The following is a 19595-nucleotide window of genomic DNA, read 5'->3' as shown; positions in this document are numbered from 1 at the left end:
ACCTTTACGTCCCCTTCTTGCTGCCTGTCCCTGAACTCTAAAGACCCCAATCTACCTCTTAGTGCTACACTTCTCTGAACACTAAAAAACCCTTACTGTCCCTCAATGTTGCCTTCCCTTAGCTAAAAAAAAAGTTTGTTTCCCATATTTCTAATTTCCTGAACCCTAAATAGCATTACAAGTCCCTCCTCTTTCCCACGTCTCTGCAAATGCTCCTCTATTTTTTAACTGGGAGATGCTCCTTTGACCCTGCCTTCAGTATACTTACCTTCGCTCTACAAAGCATATTTTTCAATTTTTTTGTAGCCACATTTCATTTTTTTTTTTAAGAAGATAACAATTTCGTCACAACTTTTTCTCAGTCTCCCCCGCACACACAATAATGTTACTGTAACTCCCTGTAACAGCGTTTTCAAACACCGCCCAATCACAGTTGGGCTGTCCTTCCTCAAACACAAATTGTACAGCTTTGATCTAGCTACATTTTAGAGACTTCGACAAAAATCAAAACCGGCAATCCTTCTTTCGACTGACTTACGTGTACTTTGCAGCGAGATGGAAGAAAAAAATGTTCGAAACTAAAAAAGGGGAAACTCTGGCGTGCTGTCAGAATCAGTGAGACATGAGATGGCATTGTGTAACATTTGTCTCATCATCACACGGGCCAGAAGCGCTAAGGTGTGGAGCAAGTCACAGCATCGTCTGGGGACAGACTTTATGGCAACAGATGTAGATGGTTTGTCTATTGTACACATTTACTTCGCCAAAGCGTGTCTAACTTGTAAAATGCACAGCCCTGGCCACCGACCTAGTGTTGTATATTGAAGGAAGGGATAAGCGCCGTTCCGCTTCATAAACTTCGGGCCCCCTGTTTGCCCTGTCGAGGCAGTGAGGTTCATTTGAATGTGAGCCAGAGACAGGAAGGGGGAGGGGCGGCCCGTCCCAGGTCCTGAGCCCGGGGCAGAGGCGGCCCTCTCCTGCCCTGTTTTCGTGTTTCCGCCCCCTTGGCACCCTCTCTCCGCGGAGCGCTCCTCCCACACTCACCTGCCCTGTGCCCGGAGCAGCTCCGCCGCACCGGGCCGGCATGCACCGGGCGGGGCCAGGAGTGAATCACGGACATTCCCTTCAGGAGAGCGGTATTCACAACACCCGGGGCCCGGGAGCCTCCCACCGGTTCAAGAGGTGAGTGCCGGAGCCGTCAGGGGGCTGCAAAGTCCCCGGGCCCCTCGGTAAGAGCGCCCAGGTGCGCCGTGGGGGTGTCCTAACCTGAGTACGGGGTTAGCCGCAGCTCTCGGGTGCCGGCGTTGGAGCTCCGTGTAACGAAATATTATTGAGCTCAGTGTAAGGATTTAGCCTCGGTGCTCTCTAAGGAGCCAGGGTTAGATCCCGTGTCAGGAGCTAGTATCGGTGCTCAGTGTAAGGATCTCCCCTTGGTACTCAACATAAGGAGCTGCTGCTAGTGCTCAGCGTCTGTATACCCTCTCCTGTGATAGTGCACTCTACAAATCTGAATAACATGACAGTGTAAGGACTAGTATTGGAGCTCAGTGTACGGAACTAGTATCGGTGCTCAGTGTAAGGATGTCGCCTTGGTACTCAACATAAGGAGCTAGTGCTCAGCGCCTGTGTACTCTACTCTCTCTTGTGATAGTGCGCTCTACAAATCTCAATAACTTGACAGTGTAAGGATTAGTATTGGTGCTCAGTGTAAGGATGTAGACTTGATGCTCATGAGCTAGTATCGGTGCTCAGTGTAAGGAGATGTTATAGAAGTGGAGTGTACGGAGCTAGTATCGGTGCTCAGTGTAAGGAGATGTTATAGAAGTGGAGTGTACGGAGCTAGTAGTATCGGTGCTCAGGGTAAGGATGTAGCCTTGGTTCTCAACATAAGGAGCAACTGCTCAGCGCCTGTATACCCTCTCCTGTGATAGTGCGCTCTACAAATCTGAAGTACATGCCAGTGTAAGGACTAGTATTGGTGCTCAGTGTAAGGATGTAGAGTTGATGGTCAGGGGCTAGTATCAGAGCGTGGAGTAAGGAGATGTATTGGAGTAAAGTGTAAGGACTAGTATTGGTGCTCAGTGTAAGGAGGTGTTATTGGTGGTCATTGTAAGGATGTAGACTTGGTGCTCATGAGCTAGTATCCGTTCTCAGTGTAAAGAGGATTTATGGAAACTAAGTGTTAGGATCTAGTGGCTGTGCTCAGTGTAAGAAGATGTTACACAAGCGGTGTTTAAGGAGCCAGTATCAGTGCTCAATGTAAGGATGTCGCCATGGTACTCAACATAAGGAGCTACTGCTAGTGCTCAGTGCCTATATACCCTCTCCTTGATAGTGCACTCTACAATCTGAATAACATGACAGTGTAAGGACTTGTATTGGTGCTCTGTGTAAGAAGGTGTTACTGGAGCTCAGTGTACGGAGCTAGTATCGGTGCTCAGTGTAAGGATCTCGCCTTGGTACTCAACATAAGGAGCTACTGCTAGTGCTCAGCGCCTGTGTACCCTCTCCTGTGCGTAGTGCGATCTACAAATTTGAATAACATGACAGTGTAAGGACTAGTAGTGGTGCTCTGTGTAAGGAGGTGTTATTGGTGGTCATTGTAAGGATGTAGACTTGGTGCTCATGAGCTAGTATCAGTTCTCAGTGTAAAGAGGATTTATGGAAACTAAGTGTTAGGATTTAGTGGCTGTGCTCAGTGTAAGAAGATGTTACAGAAGCGGTGTTTAAGGAGCTAGTATCAGTGCTCAATGTAAGGATGTCGCCTTGGTACTCAACGTAAGGAGCTGCTGCTAGTGCTCAGCGCCTGCATACCCTCTCCTGTGATAGTGCGATCTACAAATCTGAAGAACATGCCAGTGTAAGGACTAGTATTGGTGCTCAGTGTAAGAATGTAGACTTGGTGCGCTACATCATGAGCTACTGTTAGTGCTCAGCGCCTGTATACCCTCTTCTGTGATAGTGCTCTATACAAATCTCAATAACTTGACAGTGTAAGGACTAGTATTGGTGCTCAGTGTAAGGAGGTGTTATTGGTGCTCAGTGTAAGGATGTAGACTTGGTGCTCATGAGCTAATATCAGTGCTCAGTGTAAGGAGGTTTTATTGAAGCTAAGTGTAAGGAGCTAGTATCAGTGCTCAGTGTTAGGAGGTTTTATTGGAGCTCAGTGTACGGAGCTAGTATCGGTGCTCAGTGTAAGGATGTAGCCTTGGTACTCAACATGGGGATCTACTGCTAGTGCTCAGCGCTTGTATACCCTCTCCCGTGATAGTGCGATCTACAAATCTGTATAACATGACAGTGTAAGGATTAGTATTGGTGCTCAGTGCAAGGATGTGTTATTGGTGCTCAGTGTAAGGATGTCACTTGGTGCTCATGAGCTAGTATCAGTACTCAGTGTAAGGAGGTTTTATTGAAGCTAAGAATAAGGAGCTAGTATCAGTGCTCAGTGTAAGGATGCCACCTTAGTACTCAACATAAGGAGCTACTGCTAGTGCTCAGTGCCTGTATACCCTCTCCTTGATAGTGCACCCTACAATCTGAATAACATGACAGTGTAAGGACTTGTATTGGTGCTCTGTGTAAGGAGGTGTTATTGGAGCTCAGTGTACGGAGCTAGTATCGGTGCTCAGTGTAAGGATGTAGCCTTGGTACTCCACATAAGGAGCTACTGCTAGTGCTCAGTGCCTGTATACCCTCTCTTGTGATAGTGCGCTCTACAAATCTGAAGAACATGCCAGTGTAAGGACTAGTATTGGTGCTCAGTGTAAGGAGGTGTTATTGGTGGTCATTGTAAGGATGTAGACTTGGTGCTCATGAGCTAGTATCAGTTCTCAGTGTAAAGAGGATTTATGGAAACTAAGTGTTAGGATCTAGTGGCTGTGCTCAGTGTAAGAAGATGTTACAGAAGCGGTGTTTAAGGAGCTAGTATCAGTGCTCAATGTAAGGATGTCGCCTTGGTACTCAACATAAGGAGCTGCTGCTAGTGCTCAGCGCCTGCATACTCTATCCTGTGATAGTGCGCTCTACAAATCTGAATAACATGACAGTGTAAGGACTAGTATTGGTGCTCAGTGTAAGGATGTAGACTTGATGCTCAGGGGCTAGTATCAGAGCGTGGAGTAAGGAGATGTATTGGAGTAAAGTTTACGGAGCTAGCATTGGTGCTCATTGTAAGGATATCACCTTGGTACTCAACATAAGGAGCTACTGCTAGTGCTCAGCGCCTGTATACCCTCTCCTGTGATAGTGCACTCTACAATCTGAATAACATGACAGTGTAAGGACTAGTATTGGTGCTCGGAGTAAGGATGTACACTTGATGCTCAGGGGCTAGTATTGGCACGGGGAGTAAGTAGATGTATTGGAGTAAAGAGTAAGAGGCTAGTATTGGTGCTCAATGTAAGGATGTCGCCTTGGTACTCAACATAAGGAGCTACTGCTAGTGCTCAGCGCCTGTATACCCTCTCCTGTGATAGTGCGCTCTACAAATATGAATAACATGACAGTGTAAGGACTAGTATTGGTGCTCAGTGTAAGGATGTAGCCTTGGTACTCAACATAAGGAGCTAGTGCTCAGCGCCTATATACCCTGTACTGTGATAGTGCGCTCTACAAATCTGAATAACATGACAGTGTAAGGACTAGTATTGGTGCTCATTGTAAGGAGGTGTTATTGGTGCTCAGTGTGCGGAGCTAGTATCGGTGCTCATTGTAAGGATGTCACCTTGGTACTCAACATAAGGAGCTACTGCTAGTGCTCAGCGCCTGCATACCCTATCCTGTGATAGTGCACTCTACAAATCTGAATAACATGACAGTGTAAGGTCTAGTATTGGTGCTCAGTGTAAGGAGGTGTTATTGGTGCTCAGTGTAAGGATGTAGGCTTGATGCTCAGTGGCTAGTATCGGCGCACGGAGTAAGTAGTTGTATTGGAGTAAAGTTTACGGAGCTAGTATCGGTGCTCAGTGTAAGGATGTCGCCTTGGTAATCAACAATAGGAGCTAGTGCTCAGTACCTGTATACCCTCTACTGTGATAGTGCGCTCTACAAATCTGAAGAACATGCCAATGTAAGGACTAGTATTGGTGCTCCGTGTAAGGATGTAGACTTGGTGCTCATGAGCTAGTATCGGTGCTGAGTGTAAGGAGGTGTTATAGAAAGCGGAGTGTCCGGAGCTAGTATCAGTGCTCAATGTAAGGATGTAGCCTTGGTACTCAACATGGGGATCTACTGCTAGTGCTCAGCGCTTGTATACCCTCTACTGTGATAGTGCGCTCTACAAATCTGAATAAGATGACAGTGTAAGGTGTCATTGTAAGGAGGGTTTATTGCAGCTAAGTATAAGGAGCTTTTATCTGTGCTCAGTGTAAGGAGATGTTTTCGGAGCTCAATGTAAGGAGCTAGTATCGGTGCTCAGTGTGAGGTTATGTTTGCAGGGCTCAGTGTAAGGAGCTAGTATCGGTGCTCAGTGTGAGATGTTTTCAGAGCTCAGTATAAGGAGCTAGTATCGGTACTCAGTGTGAGGAGATGTTTGCGGGGCTCAGTGTAAGGAGCTAGTATCGTGCTCAGTGTGGGATGTTTTCAGAGCTCAGTGTATGGAGCTAGTATCGGTGCTCAGTGTGATGTTATTGGGGCTCAGTGTAAGGAGCTAGTATCGTTGCTTAGTGTGAGGAGATGTTTCCGGGGCTCAATGTAAGAAGCTAGTATCGGTAGTCAGTGTGAGGAGATGTTTTCGGTGCTCAGTGTAAGGAGCTAGTATAGGTACTCAGTGTGAGGAGATGTTTTCAGAGCTCAGTATAAGAAGCTAGTATCGGTACTCAGTGTGAGGAGATGTTTTCGGGGCTCAGTGTAAGGAGCTAGTATCGGTGCTCAGTATGAGGAGATGTTTCCGGGGCTCAGTGTAAGGAGCTAGTATCGGTACTCAGTGTGAGGAGATGTTTTCAGAGCTCAGTGTAAGGAGCTAGTATCGGTACTCAGTGTGAGGAGATGTTTGCGGGGCTCAGTGTAAGGATCTAGTATCGGTGCTCAGTGTGAGATGTCTTCAAAGCTCAGTGTAAGGAGCTGGTATCGGTACTCAGTGTGAGGAGATGTTTGCGGGGCTCAGTGTAAGGAGCTGGTATCGGTTCTCAGTGTGAGGAGATGTTTTCGGGGCTCAGTGTAAGGAGCTGGTATCGGAGCTCAGTGTGAGGAGATATTGTTGGGGTTCGGTGTAAGGAGCTTGTATCAGTACTCAATGTGAGGAGATGTTTTCGGGGCTCAGTGTAAGGAGCTAGTATCGGTACTCAATGTGAGGAGATGTTTGTGGGGCTCAGTGTAAGGAGCAAGTATCGGTGCTCAGTGCGAGATGTTTTCAGAGCTCAGTATAAGGAGCTAGTAATGGTACTCAGTGTAAGGAGATGTTTTCGGGGCTCAGTGTAAGAAGCTAGTATCGGTGCTCAGTGTGAGGAGATGTTTGCGGGGCTCAGTGTAAGGAGCTAGTATCGGTGCTCAGTGTGAGGAGATGTTTTCGGAGCTCAGTGTAAGGAGCTAGTATCGGTGCTCAGTGTGAGGAGATGTTTCCGGGGCTCAGTGTAAGGAGCTAGTATCAATACTCAGTGTGAGGAGATGTTTTTGGGGCTCAGTGTAAGGAGCTGGTATCTGTGCTCAGTGTGAGGAGATGTTTGCGGGGCAAAGTGTAAGGAGCTAGTATCTGCTCAGTGTGAGGAGATATTTCCAGAGCTCAGTGTAAGGAGCTAGTATCTGTGCTCAGTGTGAGGAGATGTTTGTGGGGCTCAGTGCAAGGAGCTAGTATCGGTGCTCAGTGTGAGGAGATGTTTTCAGAGCTCAGTGTAGAGAGCTAGTATCGGTGCCCAGTGTGAGGAGATGTTTCCGGAGCTGAGAGTAAGGAGCTAGTATCGGTACTCAGTGTGGGATGTTTTCGGGGCTCAGTGTAAGGAGCTAGTTTCGGTACTCAGTGTGGGATGTTTTTGGAGCCCAATGTAAGGAGCTAGTATCGGTACTCATTCTGAGGAGATGTTTTCGGGGCTCAGTGTAAGGAGCTAGTATCGGTGCTCAGTGTGAGGAGATGTTTCCGGAGGTCAGTGTAAGGAGCTAGTATCAATACTCAGTGTGAGGAGATGTTTTTGGGGCTCAGTGTAAGGAGCTAGTATCAATACTCAGTGTGAGGAGATGTTTTCGGGGCTCAGTGTAAGGAGCTGGTATCTGTGCTCAGTGTGAGGAGATGTTTGCGGGGCTCAGTGTAAGGAGCTAGTATATGTGCTCAGTGTGAGGAGATGTTTCCAGAGCTCAGTGTAAGGAGCTAGTATCTGTGCTCAGTGTGAGGAGATGTTTCCGGGGCTCAGTGTAAGGAGCTAATATTGGTACTCAGTGTGAGATGTTTCCGGGGCTCAGTGTAAGGAGCTAGTATTTGTGCTCAGTGTGGGATGTTTTCGGGGCTCAGTGTAAGGAGCTAGTATCGGTACTCAGTGTGAGGAGATGTTTGCGGGCCCAGTGTAAGGAGCTAGTATCGGTACTCGGTGTGGGATGTTTTCGGGGTTCAGTGTAAGGATCTAGTATCGATACTCAGTGTGAGGAGATGTTTGCGGGGCTCAGTGTAAGGAGCTAGTATCTTTGCTCAGTGAGAGGAGATGTTTCAGGAGCTCAGTGTAAGGAGCTAGTATCAATATTCAGTGTGAGGAGATGTTTTCGGGGCTCAGTGTAAGGGGCTAGTATCAATACTCCGTGTGAGGAGATGTTTCCGGAGCTCAGTGTAAGGAGTTAGTATCGATACTCAGTGTGAGGAGATGTTTTCGGGGCTCAGTGTAAGGAGCTAGTATCTGTGCTCAGTGTGAGGAGATGTTTCCAGAGCTCAGTGTAAGGAGCTAGTATCTGTGCTCAGTGTGAGGAGATGTTTCCTGACCCCAGTGTAAGGAGCTAGTATCGGTACTCAGTGTGGGATGTTTTCGGGGCTCAGTGTAAGGAGCTAGTATTGGTACTCAGTGTGAGGAGATGTTTGCGGGGCTCAGTGTAAAAAGCTAGTATCGGTGCTCAGTGTGAGATGTTTTCAGAGCTCAGTATAAGGACCTAGTATCGGTGCTCAGTGTGAGGAGATGTTTGCAGGGCTCAGTGTAAGGAGCTAGTATCGGTGCTCAGTGTGAGGAGATGTTTTCGGAGCTCAGTGTAAGGAGCTAGTATCGGTGCTCAGTGTGAGGAGATGTTTCCGGGGCTCAGTGTAAGGAGCTAGTATCTGTTGTCAGTGTGAGGAGATGTTTTCAGAGCTCAGTGTAAGGAGCTAGTATCGGTGCTCAGTGTGAGGAGATGTTTTCGGAGCTCAGTGTAAGGAGCTAGTATCGGTGCTCGGTGTGAGTAGATGTTTCCGGGGCTCAGTGTAAGGAGCTAGTATCGGTGCTCAGTGTCAGGAGATGTTTTCAGAGCTCAGTGTAAGGAGCTAGTATCGGTACTCATTGTGAGGAGATGTTTTCGGGGCTCAGTGTAAGGGGCTAGTATCGGTGCCCAGTGTGAGGAAATGTTTCCGGAGCTCAATGTAAGGAGCTAGTATCGGTACTCATTGTGAGGAGATGTTTTCGGGGCTCAGTGTAAGGAGCTAGTATCAATACTCCGTGTGAGGAGATGTTTCCGGAGCTCAGTGTAAGGAGCTAGTATCAATACTCAGTGTGAGGAGATGTTTTCTGGGCTCCGTGTAAGGAGCTGGTATCTCTGCTCAGTGTGAGGCGATGTTTGCGGGGCTCAGTGTAAGGAGCTAGTATATGTGCTCAGTGTGAGGAGATGTTTCCAGAGCTCAGTGTAAGGAGCTAGTATCTGTGCTCAGTGTGAGGAGATGTTTCCGGGGCTCAGTGTAAGGAGCTAATATTGGTACTCAGTGTGAGATGTTTCCGGGGCTCAGTGTAAGGAGCTAGTATTTGTGCTCAGTGTGGGATGTTTTCGGGGCTCAGTGTAAGGAGCTAGTATCGGTACTCAGTGTGAGGAGATGTTTGCGGGCCCAGTGTAAGGAGCTAGTATCGGTACTCAGTGTGGGATGTTTTCGGGGTTCAGTGTAAGGATCTAGTATCGATACTCAGTGTGAGGAGATGTTTGCGGGGCTCAGTGTAAGGAGCTAGTATCTTTGCTCAGTGAGAGGAGATGTTTCAGGAGCTCAGTGTAAGGAGCTAGTATCAATATTCAGTGTGAGGAGATGTTTTCGGGGCTCAGTGTAAGGGGCTAGTATCAATACTCCGTGTGAGGAGATGTTTCCGGAGCTCAGTGTAAGGAGTTAGTATCGATACTCAGTGTGAGGAGATGTTTTCGGGGCTCAGTGTAAGGAGCTAGTATCTGTGCTCAGTGTGAGGAGATGTTTCCAGAGCTCAGTGTAAGGAGCTAGTATCTGTGCTCAGTGTGAGGAGATGTTTCCTGACCCCAGTGTAAGGAGCTAGTATCGGTACTCAGTGTGGGATGTTTTCGGGGCTCAGTGTAAGGAGCTAGTATTGGTACTCAGTGTGAGGAGATGTTTGCGGGGCTCAGTGTAAAGAGCTAGTATCGGTGCTCAGTGTGAGATGTTTTCAGAGCTCAGTATAAGGAGCTAGTATCGGTGCTCAGTGTGAGGAGATGTTTGCAGGGCTCAGTGTAAGGAGCTAGTATCGGTGCTCAGTGTGAGGAGATGTTTTCGGAGCTCAGTGTAAGGAGCTAGTATCGGTGCTCAGTGTGAGGAGATGTTTCCGGGGCTCAGTGTAAGGAGCTAGTATCTGTTGTCAGTGTGAGGAGATGTTTTCAGAGCTCAGTGTAAGGAGCTAGTATCGGTGCTCAGTGTGAGGAGATGTTTTCGGAGCTCAGTGTAAGGAGCTAGTATCGGTGCTCGGTGTGAGTAGATGTTTCCGGGGCTCAGTGTAAGGAGCTAGTATCGGTGCTCAGTGTCAGGAGATGTTTTCAGAGCTCAGTGTAAGGAGCTAGTATCGGTACTCATTGTGAGGAGATGTTTTCGGGGCTCAGTGTAAGGGGCTAGTATCGGTGCCCAGTGTGAGGAAATGTTTCCGGAGCTCAATGTAAGGAGCTAGTATCGGTACTCATTGTGAGGAGATGTTTTCGGGGCTCAGTGTAAGGAGCTAGTATCAATACTCCGTGTGAGGAGATGTTTCCGGAGCTCAGTGTAAGGAGCTAGTATCAATACTCAGTGTGAGGAGATGTTTTCTGGGCTCCGTGTAAGGAGCTGGTATCTCTGCTCAGTGTGAGGCGATGTTTGCGGGGCTCAGTGTAAGGAGCTAGTATCTGTGCTCAGTGTGAGGAGATGTTTCCAGAGCTCATTGTAAGGAGCTAGTATCTTTGCTCAGTGAGAGGAGATGTTTCCGGGGCTCAGTGTAAGGAGCTAGTATCGGTGCCCAGTGTGACGAGATGTTTCCAGAGCTCAGTATAAGGAGCTAGTATCTTTGCTCAGTGTGAGGAGATGTTTCCGGGGCTCAGTGTAAGGAGCAAGTATCGGTGCTCAGTGTGACATGTTTTCAGAGCTCAGTGTAAGGAGCTAGTATCTTTTCTCAGTGTGAGGAGATGTTTCCGGGGCTCAGTGTAAGCAGCTAGTATCGGTGTCCAGTGTGAGGAGATGTTTCCAGAGCTAGTATCCGTACTCGGTGCTCGCTGGTATCGCGCACAGGCAGTGAGTGACTTGCTGAACTGAACGCCTCCTGGTGTGGGTGAGGCCGCCTCGCCTGTTTGCACAAGCAGCTGCAGAAATGTGTGTGGGGGAGGGGAGGGTGACGGCTGACGGACGTAGATAAAGAGTCCCTGGTGCAGTGTGAAGGCACTGCAGGTGTTGCCTGCCTCTCCGTAGGTGCGCATACCTTCCTGCTCCACTGGACTCTCAGAGAAGTACCTCCCTTGGTTTAGTGAGAGGGGGGGTGCTCCTTCACTCCTTGTGGCTAGAGGTTCACTGGGGGGAGTTTCTCTGATCCGATTCGGTTTTGTTTGCTCGTCTAGCTCGGTAGTAGGTTCCTTAACTTCTTATCCAAGAGCCTCAGTTTGTTGTTTCACCCCTCTCCGTTTTTGTTGCTCCAGGGGTTAAACTTGCAATTCTCAATAACTCGGTGCACTGACCGCGCGTGAAAAGCCAAGGTCACGCCTTTTGTTCTTGGTGCTTGGAGCGGACTCCCTCCTCCCCCGCTCAGTCACAGGGCACAGGCATATATTGTTCTCTTCTACCCTCCGCCCCCCCCACTCTAGGCCAGGGGGAGCTGCGGGCAGTCAGTGAGATGACTGTCATTGAATGACCCAGCCACCAGTAATGACTGGGAAAGGAATTGTATTAGGTCACTGAGGACGTCACTGTCAGCCGGAGCTGAGTGTCAGTGTCTTAAGGGTGAGTGGGTGGGTCTGAGGGGTGACTGTGGACAGGGGCAGGACTTGGCTGAGTGGCGAATATTTTGGATCGAAGCCGCACGACTGTGTGTGATTTCATAGAGTGCTCAGAAAGCCGTATTTTGAAGCAGCAAATAACTTTCTATTTGACCCAGAGAACCTTCCCACCTACTCTGGAGTCAAGTAAGTAGCCAGAGAGAGAGGTGTCAGCCTCTTAGGAGTGCTGTGAGCGTAGAGAACACACACGTAGAAGTGAGTGCTGCAGACAGGCAGTGGGGTCATGGGCGGCAACTGGAGAAGCGGAGGCAGTCAGTCTGCCCCCAAAGTCTTGAAATAAGGACAAATGTGGTAATGTATATGTTAAGGTTTACTTAATTATTCCCTATAAGACTGCATTCCAAGATAGCTGAGGGGCTTGGGGTGCACTAGAAGTAGCTTCAGTATGTGAGGGACGGCATCGCAAGGGCAGTGGCCTAAGAAGAGTAACTATGAAGAACGTGACCTCTGCAGCCAAGGGCATGTGTTTATACATGTTGAATACAATCACATTGACCACAACCTCTTCCTTTTACTGGTCCAGTTCCTCCTCGTAATCCTCCTGGTCTTTCTGCTTTTCCTGCGTCTGGTCCTTCTCTTCTTCTTAATCATACTCCTGCTGGTGCTTCTCATCCTGGACTTTCTCCATTTTCTGGCCTTGTCCTCGTCTCATGCTGCTTCAATTTCCTCCTAGTGCCCATCCTGGCCTCCTACAGGTTCCGGCTTAGTGCTGGTTCTTCTTGTCTCATCCCACTGGCCACTCTCGCACTCCTGTCCTCCACTCTTCTCTGTCCTGTTCCTGTCCCTTCAGGTCCTGATCTAAGTCCTCCTGGTCGGTTTCCCTCATATCTTGTATATCTTTGCTTCAACCTTCCTCCTCGTCAAGGTCCTCCTTCTCCCAGTCGTGGTCCTCCTTCTCCCAGTCGTGGTCCTCCTTCTCCCAGTCGTGGTCCTCCTTCTCCCAGTCGTGGTCCTCCTTCTCCCAGTCGTGGTCCTCCTACTCCCAGTCGTGGTCCTCCTACTCCCAGTCGTGGTCCTCCTTCTCCCAGTCGTGGTCCTCCTTCTCCCAGTCGTGGTCCTCCTTCTCCCAGTCGTGGTCCTCCTACTCCCAGTCGTGGTCCTCCTACTCCCAGTCGTGGTCCTCCTACTCCCAGTCGTGGTCCTCCTACTCCCAGTCGTGGTCCTCCTACTCCCAGTCGTGGTCCTCCTTCTCCCAGTCGTGGTCCTCCTACTCCCAGTCGTGGTCCTCCTACTCCCAGTCGTGGTCCTCCTACTCCCAGTCGTGGTCCTCCTACTCCCAGTCCTGGTCCTCCTCGTGAACAGGTTCTTCTCGTCATGCCCTTCCCATATTTCCTGTTCCTGGGCCTCTAGTTCTTCTTGGTCCTGATCTTCCCGGTCTTATTGGGTTGTTCCTTCTGGTTTTGGTCTTCCTGAAGGTCCTGTCATTGGTCCTTGTCCTTATGATCACGGTTACTTAAACCTGATCTGCATGGTCCTGGTCCTCTTGGACCTTACATTCCTGTTTCTCAGGGGTTCAAGACTCCTTGAGTTTGTCTCCTTGGTCCCGGTCCCCATTCCAATGCTTTCCTTTACCTGTTACTCATAGCAATGGTCCAGAGGACCTGGTCCATATGATCACCCCTGTCCTGGTGTCTCTGGTCCTCCTCCTGTGCTCCTGATCCTTTTAGTTTGCTTCGTTTTGACCCTCATGGTTTTGTTACTCCTAACCTTAGCCAACCTGGCTTTTGTTCGCCTGGCCTTCCTTGTCTTGCCCCCCATGCCCTGCGTTTCTGACTTTGAATCCCCTTGTTCTTGTCCTCTCAGTCCTTGTCTTTTGTTCTTCCTGGTTTTGGTTCTTCTGGTACTGGTCCTCCAGGCCACGATCCTCTTGATCATCCTGGCTCTGGTCCCCTGGGTCCTGCATACCCTCCTCTTCCTGGTCCTCTAGGTCCTGGTCCATATGGTGTTATTGGACCTGATCCTCTCACTCTTCTTGGCCTTTATGGTTTTGCTCGACTTCTTGATACGTGTGCTATTGTTGGCCCTGAACCGGTTCCCTTGGACCTGGTTCCATGGCCAGATTGGAAATTCTGCGACTCTGGCATTTTCCCAGTGGGCTGCAAGACTCTTTGCCAAATATGACTGTTTTCCTGTCTGGTTCTACCTAGGCACCATGGTCCTAGTCTCTTGGCTGTAATCACCCTAGTTTTCCTTTTCATGGATTCCCTAGTCCCCAAGGATCTAATCCTCCTGGTCCCGGTGATCCTCTTGTTCTTGGGGCTCCTGGTCTTGGTTCCTCTAGTCCACAGTGCTCTTACGGGTCCTGGTCCAATTCCCAGTCTTAGTTGCCCTGTTCATGACCTTCCAAGGCCTGAGCCAGTTCAGCTCCTCCTGGCCATTTTAGGCCTAATCCTCCAAAGCCCAGACCTCTTGGTTCTGGCCCCCTTGGTCCTGGTGGTCCTGGTCCTCCTGGCCCTGTTTTTCATGGCCCTGTCCTAACATGATCTTGCCTAATCCTCCAAAGCCCAGACCTCTTGGTTCTGGCCCCCTTGGTCCTGGTCCTCCTGGCCCTGTTTTTCCTGGCCCTGTCCTAACATGATCTTGCCTATCTGCCTTCTCCTGCCCCTAGTTCTCCTGTTGACCATTTTCTCCTTCCTGGTCTGATCCTCTTGGTTGTCCCTGTCCTACTTGCCCTCCCGGTCCTGAAATCTGGCCCTCTTCCTCTTGGTCCTCTGACATTCCTGGTGGCCCTGGCCCTGCTAATGATGCTGTCCACCCCTGTACTCCTCTCCGGCTTCTAGGTCAGCCAGGTCCAGCCTCAAAACATGTCACTCAGGTTTCTTGTTTTTCTAGCGTATCCACCAAGTTTAATGTATTATAGAAGTACCTTAACTCTGCTGGTTAGTTCACTTGTTGAATAGACCTTCAGGTTTGAAACATTATAAACAGAGCCTCTAGAATTATGCGGCACCCGACGGCCAAATTATGCAGCAGTGTTAAGTAAATTATGCTGCAAGAAAAGGCAAAATATGTGGCATAATGCGGCGCATTTTGTGATAGCATTATTTCATTATTCTTCCGCTTGTTAACATGGTTTGGGTATTGGTTTCACTTCATTAGTACCAGTTTACCACCCATATATAGCAAAAAGCCAAAAAAAATGACCTGTCAACCTTTGGAAAGGGCCTGCCAATGTGCAGTAACACGTATTACTGTGTTTTGTAGTAACTTTTGAACCATTTGCGCCAAAAACAATTTTTTCTGTTAAAATCTGCAGATTATTCAGGAGATGATGGATTATGCGGAAGATGCGGCAAATCTATAATTATATGAAAAATGCCACAGGAGCACTTTCGCATAATTCCAGTGGCCCTTATTATAAAATCTAGAGGTTAATGTGGAGGTGTAGTGGACGGTCACATATTTGTCTATATGTAAGATAGCCTAATGTGTGACTATGATCTTTATACAGAGATTCCTGTGTTACCTGCAGGATATAAACTACAATAGAAGTAAAAGTGTTGAATACGTAACGTGGGTCCTTCAAACCGTTGGAAGGTACTTCTGTATTTTTTCTGCTTTTACTCAATCTTTCGTTCTTCAAATATTCTTACAAATGGGTTTTGATGCGCAGTGCTGAGAATTATTAGGTGTCAAAAACATAAGTTTGTATAGAGTTCTAGAAGTGTATTTGCAACTTTACCAATATACCTGACTTTGTCACAGAATATGCTTACACCTACAGACATGCAGAGTTTAAAACACTTTCCAGATCTCACTTTACTTCCTGTAAATTTGGGAAATTACACTCTGGTGTATCCTGTGTTTTTATGGTCTGGCTTGACAGCGCAGCTGTCCTCAGACAATTACGTGAAAACCACCTGGACAAGGGTTTGGCTCTGCCCACATATCTGGAGCCAGGAATACAGATTTTGATTGGGCAGAAGTTGTGTGCTTGCACACAAGTGCTTGCCCCCCAGCTGTGATCATTTTGTTTATTTATCCATCTGCCTGAGCTTGAACTTCAAGGGCACACACATGCCATTGTAATGCTATTAAAGTGTCTTAGTTAACTAGATAATTTATGGTGTTTTTCTCTGGTAGCAGCACAGATAGGAGACAGTCATTAACGTTCATGGATTTTTAGGTATGGCTTGACAGTGCATTCTTAAGCCAGATCTAGTGACATTGCCAATGCTTGTTTTGGTATGAGCTCCATCGACCCCCAGCCTGGACTGAAACAGCTGATGGGCCAGGGAGGAAACCATTCAGAATATCCCTACAGGCTGCTGCTGCGTACAGCAAACTACACCCTGACTGTGTACTGGTACCGTTGCTGTGCTGCGTCTCGGTGTCTGTACGATTAACCAGGACACTGATTGCTGGTACAGGCCCATATAAGGCTATACAGTAGCTGCTGGATCTGGAAAGTCACAGGCTCCCTCTGTATCGTAACACTGATACAAGGTACAGGTGGCGAGTTGTACTACAGGTGAACACAAGGGAAGGCCCTTGATGCAGTAGCTTTAGATACGGATTGGAAAGAGGGGGTTAAGATTGTTTTAGAAGGTGGCCCTAAGGCATTAGGATGGGAGCAGAGAGACCCCCCCACTTTTTGCCAGACTACTAATGCACTTTTACTTTGTGTGCCCTGGGTCCCTGCCAATCAGGTTCGTAGGGCCTGTGTTCTGTCCCCAAAACTAACCCAATTGGCATCTCTGGCCACAGTTTAGCCCCTGGTAAATGGTACCACAGGTACCCAGGGCACTGTGACCAGAGAAGGCCTCTAAGGGCTGCAGCACTTATTGTGCCACTGTTAGATCTGGGGGTCTCTAGTTGGCAATGGTATTCACCTTTGTCCAAATAGGGACCCTTACTTCTAAGTTAGGATAAGGGGTTTACACTCCTTAACCCCTGCTCACACCCTTGGTAGCTTGGCATGAGCAGACGGGCTTATCTCAGAGGCAGTGTGTTAAGCATTTGTGAATATACACAGTAATACAGTGAAAACACTACAGATGGACACAACACAGGTTTTATAAAAAATAAGTATTCTTTATATAGACTTAACACAAGACCACAAACAACAAAAATCCACAATACTACGCTTAAGATTGCTTTAAAGATTATCAAAATTACTTAGTTCAAGTTGATGATAAATGCAACAAAGTTCTCAACAAAGTACCCGAATGCGTAACGCAAAGTAAACAAAAGTCCCGCAAAAGGGGAGATGCGTCAGTTCCGTGATCCGGGGGAAATGATGCATCGTGCCTCAATCCTTGCGCAGAGTAGGGGATGCGTCGTGATCCTTACCGGTGCGGAGGTGATGCGTAGCCTGCGGGCCCGTTGCGGTGCGCAAGATGGCTCTTTGATGCGATGATCCGGTTGCGATGCGAGAAGATGGCGCCCTTGATGCGATGACGATGCGTAGACGCCCTGGCAGCCTTGCGACGACTCTGTACTTTGGAGCCGCGACAGGCCCTGCGACACGCTTCTCTGGTGATGCTATGGCCTCGCGCTTCTCCGGTAATGCGACAGCAGGCAGTTTTGATGAACACACGCTTCCAGGGAGATGCGGCGAAGGCTCGCTTCTCCGGTGATGCGATGATTTCAGCTGCGGCAGCGACTCGCTTCCTCTCGATGCGTCGCGCTTCCAGCTCCCAGCGACACGCAAATGCCTGGAGTCAAAATTCCCAGCAAGGAAATTCAGAGGAGAGCTGGAGATGAAGTATTTTGTCCCTGAGACTTCAGCAGGAGGCAAGCATAGTTCGAGCCCTTGGATAATATTTTGAAGATGATGAAAGTCCTTAAAAAGTTCCTTCTCCTTTCCTTGGCAATGAAGCAACCACTGCAGGCCAACCCAACAAACAGCACACTGGCAGAGGGGCAGTCAAACTCCTGCAGCTTCCTTGGTTCTTCTCCTTGGCAAAAGGTTTCTTGTTCCAGAAGTGATCTAATTTCTTGGGATCAGGGTCCCAATATTTATACCCCAAAATCCTTTGCTCTCTGAAGGCAGAGAGGCCTCTGCCTAGTCCAAACCAGTTCCTGAGCACTTTGTTTACATGACTCTCTCCTTCCTTTCACTGTGCAGGGCAGAGGCAGAGAGGCCTCTGCCTAGTCCAAACCAGTTCCTGAGCACTTTGTTTACATGACTCTCTCCTTCCTTTCACTGTGCAGGGCAGAGACATCAGGTGCCCCACAGGAGGTGGAGCCAGCACAGGGGAGGGAAGGCACAGCTCTGGAGCACTTTGTTGACAAGATTCCTTCTTTCCTTTGACAGTGCAGGGCAGAGCAGAGACATCAGACAAGCCACAGGAGGTGGAGGCAGCATTGTAGAGGCATTTGATTTACAAGCCCTGGCCCAGCCCTATTCAGTCCCAGGTGCAATTCCTCCCTCCCATCTAGATGCAGATCTCTCTATTCACCGCTGGGCTGCCCCAGCCTGTCTCCTGGAATCCCCCAGCCCTGTCACTCACAAACCCAGACAAGGAATACACAACCTAGCAGAGGCAAGCCTGGTCAGTTAGGCAAGAAAATACCTAAAAGTGGTATTTTCAAACACAGAATATTAAAACCAACTTTACTAAAAGATGTATTTTATCATTCTGAGTTCAGGCAAACTAAATTCGAATTTCTACCATGTTCCCCGAGTCAGTTAGGATTATAAGAATGTAATAATTTAACTGCCCATTTTAGCCTATGGAGAACAGGTAGCCTTCAATAGTGAAAAACAAAAATGGCTGTAATTCACTATTAGGACATGCTACACACATCAGAGCATGTCCTACCTTATACTTACAATGCACCCTGCCCTTGGGCCTATCATAGGGGTGCCTAATATGCAGCAAAGGGAAGGTTTAGGGACTGGCAAGTGGGTGCACTTGCCAAGTCGACATGGCAGTACGAGTCTGCCCACAGGCCTTGCAATGGCAGGCCTGAGACACACTTTACAAGCTGCTTCTGTGGGTGGCACAAACAGTGCTGCAAGCCCACCAGCAGCATTTGATTTACAAGCCCTGGGCACACATGGTGCACTTTACTAGGGGCTGACAGTTAAATCGAATAACCCAATCATGGAATCCCCAATTAGTACATCAATTTAACAAAGGGAGCACTTACACGGTGGCACTGAATAGCAGTGGCACAGTGCCCAAAGCATATAACCAAAACATATCAAAACAGAGGAGGTAATCCGTCAAAAATGGAAGTGAGACTCATGCTAATGATGCCAGGTCTAACAGCCATCCTTAGCGGTCAGGTACCTCTACACTCTCACACTGCCTTTGCAGGCTGCGTGTTTTGTGTGCAGAACAAAAGTGAAGAGTTGACATGGCACACAACCCTGTGTACCATGCCTAAAACCCACTTCCCTGGCCTAGGTTAGCCACCCCTCCAGCTGGGTACACTATGCCAGAGGGTATAGATGCATGAGCCCATGTACCCCCTCCGTGCCCAAGTCCATTCTTGGGCATTGTAACTGCAGTGCTGCCATTAAGAGTATATTGTGCTGGGAGTTTGTCATTACGAACTCCACAACACCATAATGGCTACACTGAAAACTGGACATTAAACCCACACTGATGCCAGTGTGGGCTTTAATGTAAAATGCACGACAGAGGGCATCTTAGAGATGTCCCCTGAAACTCGCCCAACTTCTAGTGTCCCGACTGAGTGGCTGCTTAGGCTGCCACCAACAGACATGTTTATGGACCCCTGGGTCGAGAGCCTTCTGCTCTCGGGGGCCTGACACAATGCACATCCTGGGACGAGGTGCCAAGTCTCCTCCCCCAGGATGGGCAGGGTTCACGAAGGGGAAGCTTCAAAGGCAAGCTCCCTTTGTGAGCTTCCCCAGACCACTTGCTGCTTTCAGCAACTGGTCCCCACTGGTTCTGCCCCCCACTTTGGGCGGAAGATCCGGCGGGAAATACAAGTCGGGGAGAGAGGTGTGCCCACCTCTGCCAACTCCACCCCTCAGGTGGGGGCGGCGAGGTGAAGCACAACTCCGAGTCCCCGCCATCCTGAGGATGGGGAGGACCCAACCAACCTTGGACAGGCTCCTGCCCCCTCCCACTGGAGGGTGGCACAACCACCCCAGGGAATGGACCCATTGGTCCCTGCCCTCTACCCACCTGCAACGCCCCTATATCTAGTATTTAGTGGGCACCCTGAACCTTGCTTCCTCAGATCCAGAGACGACAAGAAAGAAGATAAGGACTGAAGAGTCGTGCAGAGCTAACAAG

General features: G+C 48.7%; 1 protein-coding gene across 3 annotated transcripts in view; it reads left to right on the top strand.

Annotated features, from left to right (window-relative positions):
• The window catches only part of TMC6 (transmembrane channel like 6), a 229636-nt gene that overhangs the window by 38414 nt on the left and 171627 nt on the right, over positions 1-19595 (top strand). The window contains exon 1 of one of the 3 annotated variants that reach the window (XM_078653858.1): positions 985-1182. The exons of 1 other annotated variant lie outside the window; for it this stretch is intronic. The gene's annotated coding sequence lies outside the window, so the exon portion shown is untranslated. Of the gene's footprint in view, positions 1-984; positions 1183-19595 lie in introns of those variants that run through there. One more of the 3 variants, XM_078653860.1, reaches the window with a different exon arrangement.

This window comes from Lissotriton helveticus, chromosome 7 (genome assembly GCF_964261635.1).
Source record: "Lissotriton helveticus chromosome 7, aLisHel1.1, whole genome shotgun sequence".
In the NCBI taxonomy this organism is placed as follows: domain Eukaryota; kingdom Metazoa; phylum Chordata; class Amphibia; order Caudata; family Salamandridae; genus Lissotriton; species Lissotriton helveticus.
Note: the sequence above shows the minus strand (reverse complement) of the source record. Positions and strands in the feature narration are given on the sequence as shown.